This window comes from Macrobrachium nipponense, chromosome 9 (assembly GCF_015104395.2).
Source record: "Macrobrachium nipponense isolate FS-2020 chromosome 9, ASM1510439v2, whole genome shotgun sequence".
NCBI lineage: Eukaryota > Metazoa > Arthropoda > Malacostraca > Decapoda > Palaemonidae > Macrobrachium > Macrobrachium nipponense.
Window position 1 is genome coordinate 64,274,567 of NC_061110.1, and position 15,330 is coordinate 64,289,896.

Consider the following 15,330-nt stretch of genomic DNA (forward strand, 5'->3'; position numbering starts at 1 on the left):
AGCAGTTCAAACTGCCCATTTTCTCAGGGATAGTCAAGGAGATTTCATCATCTGATCTTTAAGATTATGCGTGCAGTGTGCCATCCGCGCTGCCCTCGTGACGCCTGTCCCCAAAGCTCTTATCCTTATATTTCTCCCTCAGTCAAATCATGTGTCCCAGATTCACTTGCTTCCTCTCATTCTGGCATAATCCTATTTTTCTTTTGAAAGGCCATTAAGAGTTATTTTCTGGGATGGGAAGCTGATTTTTGTGTCATAATAGTATAGCTTATTGTAGCATACATAAAGATGTAAAGCAGCAAAAAATGAACACAAGGACAAGTTAAAGTTAGGCAGTCAAAGGCGATTTTGACGAAGGAAAAATCTATTTCTGGGGGAAGACCTGTGATGCCCAGTGAAATGTTCCTGTAGCACACATTTCTAGGTATAAATAGATGCTAAATATACCAGAGAAAAAAGCTAAATGGAATGCTGAAGTTACTACCTCAGCTCGCTCACCCATAAAGGGTGTCGGTATAAGATAAGGGCGAGTGGAAACCACTACCACAGATATTCTGCCAATTAGAAGACTCCTCTCAAAACCCCTCTCTAGATAGGTGCCATTACGTCGTCTACCCTACGTCTACCTTCCGCTCACTACTGCTATAACTTCTGCCCGAGCGCTTCATTCCTGAATTACGCACCCAAGCTTGGGCCAGCTAAAGGGTGGGGGATCAGGAGAGAAGAGGGATGGGTTCACCGGGCGACAGAGGTCTTCCCCCAGAAATAGATTTTTCCTTCGTCAAAATCCCTTTTCTGGGTTTGACCTGTGTCGGCCGGTGAAATAGTATCAGAGAATTGGCCATAAAGCTTGGTAAATCACAAAATTTTACAGATATACTATAAGGAAAAATAAAAATTTTCTTAAAATTATGTTTTAATAACCAATGTAAGAATAGCATACTATCCTGGGAAAAAACAGCAGGTAAGGAATACAAAAAGCAAACAATTATGAACTATGTACATGTCCAGGAGTGGGTTGATGAGCAATCTAGACCGGAACATAAGGTAGACAGGCAGGGATTACGAGCGAGGCAGGTAGGTGAGAGTGAGCATCAAAAGAAAGATTAATAGCAAAATAAAAGAATAGGAAATAGAGTTACAAAACTAGGCCGGATCATGGGAGACAATGCTCCCTGCAGCCACTGCTGAATATTTAAGGGCCTATAAATTCTTCAGATAGTGACGTTTAAATACTGTCGGGGATTTCCAACCCGTATATTTGTTAAGATCCTCGAAGTTCATTTTATGAAAATAATTAACTGAGGTAGCCACTGCCCGGATATCATGGACATGAGGGACTGAATCCGGATTGGCTTGTTTAATAAAATAAAGAATTTGTTGTCTGATTCCTTTCAAGGAAATGGTTCCGCCTTTTTCTCTAATAAAAAGAGGACCTGAAGATTTTTCAGAAGTTCTGCCCAGATAATATTTTAATGTGACGATAGGACACAATGATGGGTCCTGTGTGAGAGGTATAATCTTCCATGGAGCCCACCTGTTTTGTGGGTCTTCATTCTTTGCTAAGAATTTCCGATCTGAGGAGAGCAGAACTTCACCTGACGGGAGGAAATCAATATGGTTTGGTTCTCTAGAGAGAGCCGACAGTTCAGATATTCTGGCGCCTGAGGCCAGACTCATTAAAAATAATGTTTTTAAACATCTAACTTACCTGGTAGTTATATACATAGCTAACGTCCTTGATGTCAGCTATGTATATAACTACCAGGTAAGTATGTTCAAAAATTTATTTTATTATGAAAATATCATTTTCATACATTCAACTTCCCTGTCAGATATATACTTAGCTATAGACTCCGTCGTCCCCGACAGAAATTCAAATTTCGCGGCACTCGCTACTGGTAGGTCAGGTGATCTACTGCCCTGCCCTGGGTGGCAGGACTAGGAACCATTCCCGTTTTCTATCAGATTTTCTCTGTCGCCGGTGGTGTCAACATTGTTGTTACTACCTCCTGACTGGAATTCTTTTTTCAACGCAATTGATCTTCTTTCGACCGACTTTTGTGACGTACTTGGATCGTTTTTGTTTTTGGCCCATTCGCTATCGTGGAATTGTTTTTTAACTTGGCTTTGGATTTTTCTTTAAAATGTCTGACTCAAGTGTTGGTGTGAGAGTGTGTGTGAATGAAGGCTGCAAGATGAGGATGCCGAAGGCTTCGGTAGATCCTCACACTGTATGCCGACGTTGTAGAGTTGTTGAATGTTCTTTTGCTAACACCTGTAATGAATGTGAAAGGTTGAGTGCTGAAGAATGGAAGACTAACTTCTTACTTGAAGAAGTTAGAGAGAGAGAGAGTGAGGAAAGCGGCTTCTAAAAGCCTTAGTAGATCTAGATCTAATGAACCTTTATCTAGTTCTGTAGCTTCTTCTCCTCATAATTATTCTCCCTCTGTATCAGGCCGATCACAGTTTGCAAATCCTACAGATTCGGCTTCGGAAATTGCAGACCTGAAAGCTTCCCTTCAAAGGATGCAAGAAAAAATGGCGGCTTTGGAAGGTAAGCAAAGTGAAGGTGATATTTCTAGTGATGTAAGTGTCCCCAGTGTAGTGGACGCTCCCAGGTCTAGACCTCTTCCAAGCTCCCTGGCCCAGAGGAGAAGGAAAGTCGAAAGCCTTACGGAGGTTGTGGAGATTCCCCACCGATCAGGCGTCCCTTCGGCAGGATCTGTATCGCCTCAGACTGCTAGGGACCGCTATAGAAAAAGTGTCCTGCGTGAGTGCTTCTCTTTGATGAATTATCACAATTATTTACTTATATGTATGATTATTATTATTATTAATATGTACCTGTATTTCTAATGCACATTTAGCATACATGTTGTGTTAGGAATACGTAAATGCAATTATTCATATTTATCGGAGCATAGGGAATATTATGTAGCATTTATACATTTTGTGGTGCGCTATTCATTTGTCTGTATCTGGTATCACTGCAATTAGTCCTACGCCATAGCCCGCCCCCACTGTTCAAAGCTCCTCCAGTGGTACTAACTAATTATCATTTTCACGTATTATATGGCTTAAGGATTTACGCAAGTGTTTCAGTGAAGCCCTATCATTAAACTATCTATTGAAAGATAACAAAGATGGCGCAGTGAGTGACTTGCCATAACTGAATTCGATCAGTTATTAAACTTCTCCAACCAACTTGGTCAAAGCAAGCAAGAACCAAGTGTTCGTGTTCATCGTAACCAAGTTACCAAGCAGCAGTGAACTCGAGCTTCGTTTGGATGTATGTACATATTGGCAGTGAGCTTGTGTGGTTTACAGTGACTCAATATATTGTTGGGGCTTTTTAACAGTGACTCAATATATTGCTGGGGCTTTATTACAGTGACTCAATATATCGTGATGGCTACCTAAATTAGGACTAGTGTGCGTTGGCCGTCTGCAGAGGCCAGAACAGAGCGTCACACACCATACTCGCCAGAGTTTGAGGGGCGACCTACTTGCGTTCAACCGTGTGTGCAACGGCGCAAGAGACCACAGCAGTTACAGTGTTGCCAGCTCCGATCTTGCTCTGTTACCTAGAGCTTATTGTAGTCGGTGATTGGCTATCGTTTGTGACGTCATTGTGACGTTACTACTGAGGGCGCTGAGCGATATTCTATCTTTTTTCGATTGAATTTTCTATTTAGGCCGCCAATACACTGAAGGCGCTAAGCGATATTTTCTCTTATTTCATTTGAATTGTCTATTTATGCCGCCAAAACACGATAAAGGGAAGAGACCGAAGACTTTGGAGGTTTCTTCCCCATCTTCCTCAACCACCGCCGACATGACGTCATCTCCAACACATTCAAGATCTACTTCTCCCTCATCAACCCCTTCGGCCATGGATTTTATCAGCAAGATGTTTGAATACATGGATAGAAAAGATGAAGAAACGAAAACACGGGAAAAACAAGATGAAGAAAGAAGAAAAGAGGACAATGTCAGGCATCAGGAAGAATTTTTTAAAGCACTTTAATTGAAGCTATTGGGACCGTGGCCCCCCAGGCAACCCCGTACCTCCAAGCAAGTGATGGCCATAGGGCCCCCTACCCCAGTACCTACATCTAGCAAGCGTTCTCCAAGGGACCTAATTTAGATGTGCCAAGCAAACCTAAGGTTACAGTAAATTTGCTCCACCATTAACTCACGATGTCACCTATAGACAATACACAGAATGGAAGCAGAGATGGAATGATTATGCTGTTATGGTAGATTTGGATAAATTTTTACCACAACCTAAGCAATTAATACAGCTAAGGCATGCCTAAGTGTTGAGATGAGACGCTTGTTAGAGCACAATTTGGGTATTCGCCAGACTCACCTATGCTTTTAGATGGTGTTTTAACTCAAATTGAAACTTATATAAAGGGTCAGCAGAATGAGGCACTTCGCCGTTTAGCTTTTACGCAAGTGTTTCAGTGAAGCCCTATATTAACTATCTATTGAAAGATAACAAAGATGGCGCAATGTAAGCAAGCAGAAGGCGAGTCATTAACGGATTTTTTCGTTCGTTTACAACAGCTCTCGGAGGAGGTTGATTTGTGTAAAGGCGTTAACTGCGTGGAGTCGCAAATGAAACACGCCATTTTGGTTGGCATAAGGAATGAAGAACTCACCAAGAAGCTCATCAGCATGCCAACTATAGCAACACTTGAGGAAGTAAAGCTAACTTGCAGGGCTTTTGAAGCTGCAAAGAAGACAACGACTGAGCTAAAGGCTCCACAGACTTCAGTACGTGCTGTGTCAAACTACAAGAAGCAAAAGAAGGTTGCTGCTAAGCAGCCACAACCTAAGAAAAGTTACTCGCAGGAGAAAAACCCTTCTTTCAGTAGCAGATGCAAGAATTGTGGTCAACAGCATCATAGCGACACATGTAAGGCAGCATCTCACAAATGCAGGAACTGTGTCCTAAAACTGGCCATTTCCCATACACTGCTGCCATGTCCCACATTGGCTAAGGAGTGCCGAGTTTGCTATAAATTTGGCCACTATGATGTTTGCTGTGCACAGAAAAAGTCAAAGGGAACTAGGGAGTCGAAGGATTTAAAGGAAAATAAATTGAACACCGTCAAGACATCTTCTCCAGCTATACGTTCAGTCGCTTTACGCCCTCAAGGTTGCCCCTCACGCCTATCAATTTTTCATGTTGATATGGCGGTAAATCAGGGAAGATCAACGTTATCCCTGATACTGGTGCAGATACCACTGTGTTTGGAGTGCAGCATCTACAAGCACTGGGCATCGGTATCGAGGAATTGCGGCCTCCCCTGAATTGCAGTTCTCCAACGCTGATGGATCACCCATGGAAGGTAAAGTATTGGGATCAATGGAGGCCATGATGACATATGGTAATACATATATCATACAAGGGGTATATTGACGTCCTTAGTTTTCTCCCAACACCCTACTGTGTTATGATGCCCTCCGACACCTAAGGGTCATTCCCTGGGACTTCCCGCGTCAAATGCAAGAGAGGAAACTGAGCAGGACTTCATAGGGATCTAGAATCAGGTGCCAGCCAGCCAAGTTATAGCATCTGAACTACAATCTGTTTCTCCACCCCCTGCTACAATGTCACCGGAAGAAAGCCAGGCAATACTTTCTTAAGGAATATAGCGATGTGCTAATGACAAAGGAGCAGTTTCATCAAGGAGCACAACTTAAGCCAATGACTGGGCCGCCCATGCGTATTCACCTTAAAGAGGATGCCAAGCCCTTTGCAATCTACACTCCACGGACAATACCACGTAGCCTTTCAAGAGGACGTCAAGACTGAGTTAGAGGCAATGGTAGCACAAGGTATCATTGAACCTGTTGGGGATCAGCCGTCCCCATGGTGTCACCCCTTATTGGTTGTGCCCAAACCTACAGGTGGTGTTCGTGTCACCACAGATTTAAGCAAGTTAAATTCACAGGTGCAAAGGCCAGCCCATCCTTCACCATCACCGTTTAGTGCAATTAGGAGCCTCAATCCTACTTCCAGGTATTCTCCACTATGGATGCATTGTGTGGGTATTGGCAGATCCCACTAGCAGAGGAAGACCAAGCCCTTACAACATTCATCACGCCCTATGGTCGGTATCGCTATCGTCGTTCTCCTATGGGATTCAGCGCCTCAGGAGATGCCTACTGCAGGAGAGGTGATGTTGCCCTTCAAGGCATCCAAAATTGTGTTAAGGTGGTGGATGACATTCTTGTATATGATAGGGATTATTATTCTCACTTATGCAGGGTTTAACAAAGTTTTGTCACGTTGGTAGGACATCATGGTATTACGTTTAAATGCCAGAAAGTTTATCATTGCTAGCCCTGCTGTATCATTTTGTGGATACACATTATCTGAAGATGGAATTGCAGCTGATAAGGAGAAAGGTTCGAGCTATATCAGAGTTCCCGAAGCCAGCAACTGACAGATTTAAGGTCATTCATTGGCCTTACTAACCAGTTGACAGATTTTTCACCCAATCTTGCAGCTGCAGCAGATCCACTTCGACCACTAATGAGCCCCAAGAGATCCTTTACGTGGACGGCAGATCACGATGCTGCCTTTGCCAGTGTTTAAAAAGGCTCTCTCTCAGCCACCTGTGCTAGCTCATTTTGACCCGACGTGCCCCCACTATACTGCAAACGGATGCTTCTCGTTTATATGGTTTAGGATATGCCCTTCTGCAAGACCACGGGGAAGGCCATTTCCGCTTGGTCCAGTGTGGTTCACGATTTTTGGCTGATGCAGAAACTAGATGGGCCACCATTGAGTTGGAATGTTTAGCTTCAGTTTGGGCTATGACTAAATGTCGTCATTTCTTACTTGGATTACCCCCATTTCACATTGGTGACTGACCATAGACCCCTGGTTACCCATCTTGAATACATATACTTTGGATGCAGTGGAAACACACGTCTACAAGCCTCTAAAAGAGAAAGTTTCACCATATATCTTCACTGCAGTGTGGCGTAAGGGCAAGGAACATTGCATCCCTGATGCCCTCTCACGTTTTCTCCTGTGAGCCTCCCAACGTCTGAGGATGATATGCTAAATAGTGAAACCCATCTTTCCTAAGGAGTGTAATAGCCAAGACCGTCAACGCAATTTCAGAGGTGAAGACATCAACTACACAAGATCTTACCTTGGAAGAAATTCGCACCGCAGCACGTGAGGACCCCCCATACACAAAGGAACCCCTCCTTCCCAGGAAACGTTTGGCCAATGGATTCCCCAGTCACCGCTACGATCTCCACAATGACATACTACCCTATTGGAAAATAAGGGAGGAATTATTTACACCGTGATGACCTTGTATTGTACGGAGCCCGAATAGTGGTTCCCTCAGCTATGCGACGCAATATTTTAACACGCCTTCATGACAGCCATCGTGGTGTGGAGGCAACTAAGCGTCGGGCTAAAACAGACTGTAATATTGGCCAGGTATAATTCAGATATAAACAAAAATACGGTCCACGCCTGTGAGCCATGTCAGATAATGCAGCAAGTCAACAGCAGGAGCCGTGGTTATGCAACGAGAACCCCTCTCATCCTTTCGAATCAGTATCGGCTGATTTCTTCAGTGTTGCTGAGAAATCTTTCCACGTGTAGGTAGTCAGGCTTATCTGGATGGCCAGTAGAGGTAAAATTTGGTACTAATACTACAGCAGAAGCAACGACACGACACTTCAGCCACATCTTCCGAGACTTAGGTGTTCCTGTAAGGCTGATGACAGATGGTGGACCTCAGTTCACCAGCTCTGAATTCAAAAATTTTTTGGGCAGATGGGGTGTTCAACATGTGATGTCCACACCCCACTATCCCCAAAGCAATGGCCATGCTGAAGCAGCTGTAAAGAAGGTCAAACATTTTATCCTAAAGGTAGCACCTTCTGGGAATATCGACACCGAAGACTTTGACAGAGGATTGTTGGAGATACGGAATACTACCTAACTATGCTGGCCGTTCTCCAGCACAAATATTATATGGCCAAGCCCTCCGATCATGTGTCCCAGCCCATGCATCATCATTCAAGCAGGAATGGCAAGCGAAAGCAGAAGAATACGACCGTCGTGTAGCATCATGTTCTCAAGCAGCCAAAATACGGTATGACAGCCATTGCACACCCACACCCATTGGCACCACTTAAGCTTGATGATAATGTCCGGATTCAAGACCCTATCTCTAAGCGATGGATAAGACAGGCGTTATAATGGGCATCGGCAAGTCGCGAGACTACTAGTGAAGTTACCCTCAGGAAGAATATTATGGCGTAACCGCCGTTTCTTACGCCCTGTACATCTCCCTAATTCACAATTGCGGGATGAGATGCAACAGTCTCCAAAGAAGAAGGATGTAGCCCCTGCTACAAGTCAACAACCGCAAAGTGACACTCACCTAGAGTATCGACGTTCACCTAGACTCCATACCCGTTCATAAAGCTCTTTGAACGCAAAGGGGAGGGGGAGGTGATGGATTATCACAATTATTTACTTATATGTATGATTATTATTATTATTAATATGTACCTGTATTTCTAATGCACATTTAGCATACATGTTGTGTTAGGAATACGTAAATGCAATTATTCATATTTATCGGAGCATAGGGAATATTATCGGAGCATAGGGAATATTATGTAGCATTTATATCATTTTGTGGTGCACTATTCATTTGTCTGTATCTGGTATCACTGCAATTAGTCTACGCCATAGCCCGCCACTGTTCAAAGCTCCTCCAGTGTATAACTTTTATAATTATCATTTTCACATATTATATGGCTTAAGGATTTACGCCAAGTGTTTTCAGTGAAGCCCTATATTAAACTATCTATTGAAAGATAACAAAGATGGCGCAGTGAGTGACTTGCCATAACTGAAATTTCGATCAGTTATTAACTTCTCCAACCAACTTGGTCAAAGCAGCAAAGACCAAGTGTTCGTGTTCATCGTAACCAAGTTACCAAGCAGCAGTGAACTCGAGCTTCGTTTGGATGTATGTACATATTGGCAGTGAGCTTGTGTGGTTTACAGTGACTCAATATATTGTTGGGGCTTTTTAACAGTGACTCAATATATTGCTGGGGCTTTATTACAGTGACTCAATATATCGTGATGGCTACCTAAATTAGGACTAGTGTGCGTTGGCCGTCTGCAGAGGCCAGAACAGAGCGTCACACCCATACTCGCCAGCGTTTGAGGGGCGACTACTTGCGTTCACCGTATGTGCAACGGCGCAAGAGACCACAGCAGTTACAGTGTTGCCAGCTCCGATCTTGCTCTGTTACCTAGAGCTATTGTAGTCGGTGATTGGCTATCGTTTGTGACGTCATTGTGACGTTACTACTGAGGGCGCTGAGCGATATTCTATCTTTTTTCGATTGAATTTTCTATTTAGGCCGCCAATACACTGAAGGCGCTAAGCGATATTTTCTCTTATTTCGTTTGAATTGTCTATTTATGCCGCCAAAACACGATAAAGGGAAGAGACCGAAGACTTTGGAGGTTTCTTCCCCATCTTCCTCAACCACCGCCGACATGACGTCATCTCCAACACATTCAAGATCTACTTCTCCCTCATCAACCCCTTCGGCCATGGATTTTATCAGCAAGATGTTTGAATACATGGATAGAAAAGATGAAGAAAGAAGAAAACAAGATGAAGAAAGAAGAAAAGAGGACAATGTCAGGCATCAGGAAGAATTTAAAGCATTAATTGAAGCTATGACTGGCCCCAGGCACCCCGTACCTCAAGCAAGTGATGGCATAGGGCCCCCTTACCAGTACCTACATCTGCAAGCGTTCTCCAAGGGCCTAATTTAGCTGTGCAAGCACCTAAGGTTACAGTAAATTTGCCTCCACCATTAACTCACGATGTCACCTATAGACAATACACAGAATGGAAGCGAGGATGGAATGATTATGCTGTTATGGTAGATTTGGATAATTTACCACAACCTAAGCAATTAATACAGCTAAGGGCATGCCTAAGTGTTGAGATGAGACGCTTGTTAGAGCACAATTTGGGTATTCCGCCAGACTCACCTATGCTTTTAGATGGTGTTTTAACTCAAATTGAAACTTATATAAAGGGTCAGCAGAATGAGGCACTTCGCCGTTTAGCTTTTACGCAAGTGTTTTCAGTGAAGCCCTATATTAACTATCTATTGAAAGATAACAAAGATGGCGTAAAAAAAAAAAAAAAAACAATGTAAGCAAGCAGAAATGGCCGAAGTTCATTTAAAACGGAATTTTTTTCGTTCGGTTTACAAACAGGCTCTCCCTCGGAGGAGGTTGATTTGTGTAAAGGCGTTAACTGCGTGGAGTCGCAATGAAAACACGCCATTTTGGTTGGCATAAGGAATGAAGAACTCACAAGAAGCTCATCAGCATGCCAACTACAGCAACACTTGAGGAAGTAAAGCTAACTTGCAGGCTTTTGAAGCTGCAAAGAAGACAACGACTGAGCTAAAGGCTCCACAGACTTCAGTACGTGCTGTGTCAAACTACAAGAAGCAAAAGAAGGTTGCTGCTAAGCGCCACAACATAAGAAAGTTACTTGAGGAGAAAACCCTTCTTTCAGTAGCAGATGCAAGAATTGTGGTCAACAGCATCATAGCGACACATGTAAGGCAGCATCTCACAAATGCAGGAACTGTGCTAAAACTGGCCATTTCCCATACACTGCTGCATGTCCCCGCATTGGCTAAGGAGTGCCGAGTTTGCTATAAATTTGGCCACTATGATGTTTGCTGTGCACAGAAAAAGTCAAAGGGAACTAGGGAGTCGAAGGATTTAAAGGAAAAAAAAATAAAAATTGAACACCGTCAAGACATCTTCTCCAGCTATACGTTCAGTCGCTTTACGCCCTCAAGGTTGCCCCTCACCGCCTATCAATTTACATGTTGCATATGGCGGTAAATCAGGAAGATCAACGTTATCCCTGATACCGGTGCAGATACCACTGTGTTTGGAGTGCAGCATCTACAAGCACTGGGCATCGGTATCGAGGAATTGCGGCCTCCCCCTGAATTGCAGTTCTCCAACGCTGATGGATCACCCATGGAAGTAAAGTATTGGGATCAATGGAGGCCATGATGACATATGGTAATATATCATACAAGGGGTATATTGACGTCCTTAGTTTTCTCCCAACACCCCTACTGTGTTATGATGCCCTCCGACACCTAAGGGTCATTCCCTGGGACTTCCCGCGTCAAATGCAAGAGAGGAAAACTGAGCAGGACTTCAGTAGGAACCAGTCAGGTGCCAGCCAGCCAAGTTATAGCATCTGAAACTACATCTGTTTCTCCACCCCCTGCTACAATGTCACCGGAAAGAAGCCAGGCAATACTTTCTTAAGGAATATAGCGATGTGCTAATGACAAAGGAGCAGTTTCATCAAGGAGCACAACTTAAGCCAATGACTGGGCCGCCCATGCGTATTCACCTTAAAGAGGATGCCAAGCCCTTTGCAATCTACACTCCACGGACAATACCACTAGCCTTTCAAGAGGACGTCAAGACTGAGTTAGAGGCAATGGTAGCACAAGGTATCATTGAACCTGTTGGGGATCAGCCGTCCCCATGGTGTCACCCCTTAGTGGTTGTGCCCAAAACCTACAGGTGGTGTTCGTGTCACCACAGATTTAAGCAAGTTAAATTCACAGGTGCAAAGGCCAGCCCATCCTTCACCATCACCGTTTAGTGCAATTAGGAGCCTCAATCCTACTTCCAGGTATTTCTCCACTATGGATGCATTGTGTGGGTATTGGCAGATCCCACTAGCAGAGGAAGACAAGCCCTTACAACATTCATCACGCCCTATGGTCGGTATCGCTATCGTCGTTCTCCTATGGGATTCAGCGCCTCAGGAGATGCCTACTGCAGAGAGGTGATGTTGCCCTTCAAGGCATCCAAAATTGTGTTAAGGTGGTGGATGACATTCTTGTATATGATAGGGATTATTATTCTCACTTATGCAGGGTTAACAAAGTTTTGTCACGTTGTAGGACTCATGGTATTACTTTAAAATGCAAGAAAAGTTTATCATTGCTAGCCCTGCTGTATCATTTTGTGGATACACATTATCTGAAGATGGAATTGCAGCTGATAAGGAGAAGTTCGAGCTATATCAGAGTTCCCGAAGCCAGCAAATCTGACAGATTTAAGGTCATTCATTGGCCTTACTAACCAGTTGACAGATTTTTCACCCAATCTTGCAGCTGCAGCAGATCCACTTCGACCACTAATGAGCCCCAAGAGATCCTTTACGTGGACGGCAGATCACGATGCTGCCTTTGCCAGTGTTAAAAAGGCTCTCTCTCAGCCACCTGTGCTAGCTCATTTTGACCCGACGTGCCCCACTATACTGCAAACGGATGCTTCTCGTTTATATGGTTTAGGATATTGCCCTTCTGCAAGACCACGGGGAAGGCCATTTCCGCGTGGTCCAGTGTGGTTCACGATTTTTGGCTGATGCAGAAACTAGATGGGCCACCATTGAGTTGGAATGTTTAGCTTCAGTTTGGGCTATGACTAAATGTCGTCATTTCTTACTTGGATTACCCCATTTCACATTGGTGACTGACCATAGACCCCTGGTACCCATCTTGAATACATATACTTTGGATGCAGTGGAAAACACAAAAACAACGTCTACAACGTCTAAAAGAGAAAGTTTCACCATATATCTTCACTGCAGTGTGGCGTAAGGGGCAAGGAACATTGCATCCCTGATGCCCTCTCACGTTCTCCTGTGAGCCTCCCAACGTCTGAGGATGATATGCTAAATAGTGAAACCCATCTTTCCCTAAGGAGTGTAATAGCCAAGACCGTCAACGCAATTTCAGAGGTGAAGACATCAACTACACAAGATCTTACCTTGGAAGAAATTCGCACCGCAGCACGTGAAGGGACCCCCCATACACAGACTCCTCCAGAACGTTGCCAATGGATTCCCCAGTCACACCGCTACGATCTCCACAATGACATACTACCCTATTGGAAAATAAGGGAGGAATTATACACCGATGATGACCTTGTATTGTACGGAGCCCGAATAGTGGTTCCCTCAGCTATGCGACGCAATATTTTAACACGCCTTCATGACAGCCATCGTGTGTGGAGGCAACTAAGCGTCGGGCTAAACAGACTGTATATTGGCCAGGGTTATTAATTTCACGATATAAACAAATACGGTGGTCCAACGGACCTGTGAGCCATGTCAGATAATGCAGCCAAGTCAACAGCAGGAGCCGTGGTTATGCAACGAGAACCCCTCTCGTCCTTTCGAATCAGTATCGGCTGATTTCTTCAGTGTTGCTGGGAAATCTTTCCTCGTGTATGTAGTCAGGCTATCTGGATGGCCAGTAGTGGTAAAATTTGGTACTAATACTACAGCAGAAGCACGGACACGACACTTCAGCCACATCTTCCGAGACTTAGGTGTTCCTGTAAGGCTGATGACAGATGGTGGACCTCAGTTCACCAGCTCTGAATTCAAAAATTTTTTGGGCAGATGGGGTGTTCAACATGTGATGTCCACACCCCACTATCCCCAAAGCAATGGCCATGCTGAAGCAGCTGTAAAGAAGGTCAAACATTTTATCCTAAAGGTAGCACCTTCCGGGAATATCGACACCGAAGACTTTGACAGAGGATTGTTGGAGATACGGAATACTCCTAACTATGCTGGCCGTTCTCCAGCACAAATATTATATGGCCAAGCCCTCCGATCATGTGTCCCAGCCCATGCATCATCATTCAAGCAGGAATGGCAAGCGAAAGCAGAAGAATACGACAGTCGTGTAGCATCATGTTCTCAAGCAGCCAAAATACGGTATGACAGCCATGCACACCCACACCCATTGGCACCACTTAAGCTTGATGATAATGTCCGGATTCAAGACCCTATCTCTAAGCGATGGGATAAGACAGGCGTTATAATGGGCATCGGCAAGTCGCGAGACTACTATGTGAAGTTACCCTCAGGAAGAATATTATGGCGTAACCGCCGTTTCTTACGCCCTGTACATCTCCCTAATTCACAATTGCGGGATGAGATGCAACAGTCTCCAAAGAAGAAGGATGTAGCCCCTGCTACAAGTCAACAACCGCAAAGTGACACTCACCTAGAGTATCGACGTTCACCTAGACTCCATACCCGTTCATAAAGCTCTTTGAACGCAAAGGGGAGGGGGAGGTGATGGATTATCACAATTATTTACTTATATGTATGATTATTATTATTATTAATATGTACCTGTATTTCTAATGCACATTTAGCATACATGTTGTGTTAGGAATACGTAAATGCAATTATTCATATTTATCGGAGCATAGGGAATATTATGTAGCATTTATATCATTTTGTGGTGCGCTATTCATTTGTCTGTATCTGGTATCACTGCAATTAGTCTACGCCATAGCCCGCCACTGTTCAAAGCTCCTCCAGTGTATAACTTTTATAATTATCATTTTCACGTATTATATGGCTTAAGGATTTACGCAAGTGTTTCAGTGAAGCCCTATATTAACTATCTATTGAAAGATAACAAAGACTCTTCTTCGGGATCTCCCTCACCGAAACGCAGGTGGAAGGACACGAATCTTTCTCGCCCCTTGAAGAGGAACTGGAAAGAGCCTGCTTTGGATTCTAGCCCCGAGCGCTTTTCAGAAGAAGAAGCGCCCTCGGTTATCAGAGAGCTAGAATACAGTCGACTCCCTTTGCTGCAAGGGAACCTCAAGCGCCTTCCAGATCTCCCTCTCCTTCTTATGTAGAGGAAAGAGAGCCTTCGACCAAGAAGATCCTGTTAAATCTACAGGAGCAGCTAGCTTCTTTGGTGGGAGTCCTGTCCAAAGAGCCTCCTCGTAGAAAGGACGACAAGCTGCCTATCAAAAGATCTAGACACCGATCTCCTGCCAGGCGCAACGAACCCTCCAGGAAAGATGTCGCACAGGCGGCCACCTCTGGGGGGAACGAAGCACTGGACAGGCAAGAGGTAGAGGAGGAAGAAGCGCCACCCAGGCGCGTGGCGCCAGCCAGGCACCAGGCGCCAAGCAGGCGCCAGGCAACACCTGAAAGTGATTCACGGTATAAGAGAGAAGTTCTCACAGGGCGTGAAGAGCCAACCAGGCGCAAGGCGCCAGATTACAACCAAGATCATTCCAGGCGCAAGGCGCCAGATTACAACAAAGATCATTCCAGGCGCCAGACGCCAACCAGGCGCCAGGCGCCAACCAGGAATGAGGAGCCAGCCAGGCGCGAAGAGCCTGATAGGCGCCAGGCGCCA

General features: G+C 44.5%; 1 protein-coding gene across 3 annotated transcripts in view; it reads left to right on the forward strand.

Annotated features, from left to right (window-relative positions):
* LOC135218237 (nuclear migration protein nudC-like) overlaps positions 1 to 15,330 on the forward strand; it is a 522,861-nt gene that overhangs the window by 84,344 nt on the left and 423,187 nt on the right. The gene's annotated exons all lie outside the window — the stretch shown is intronic.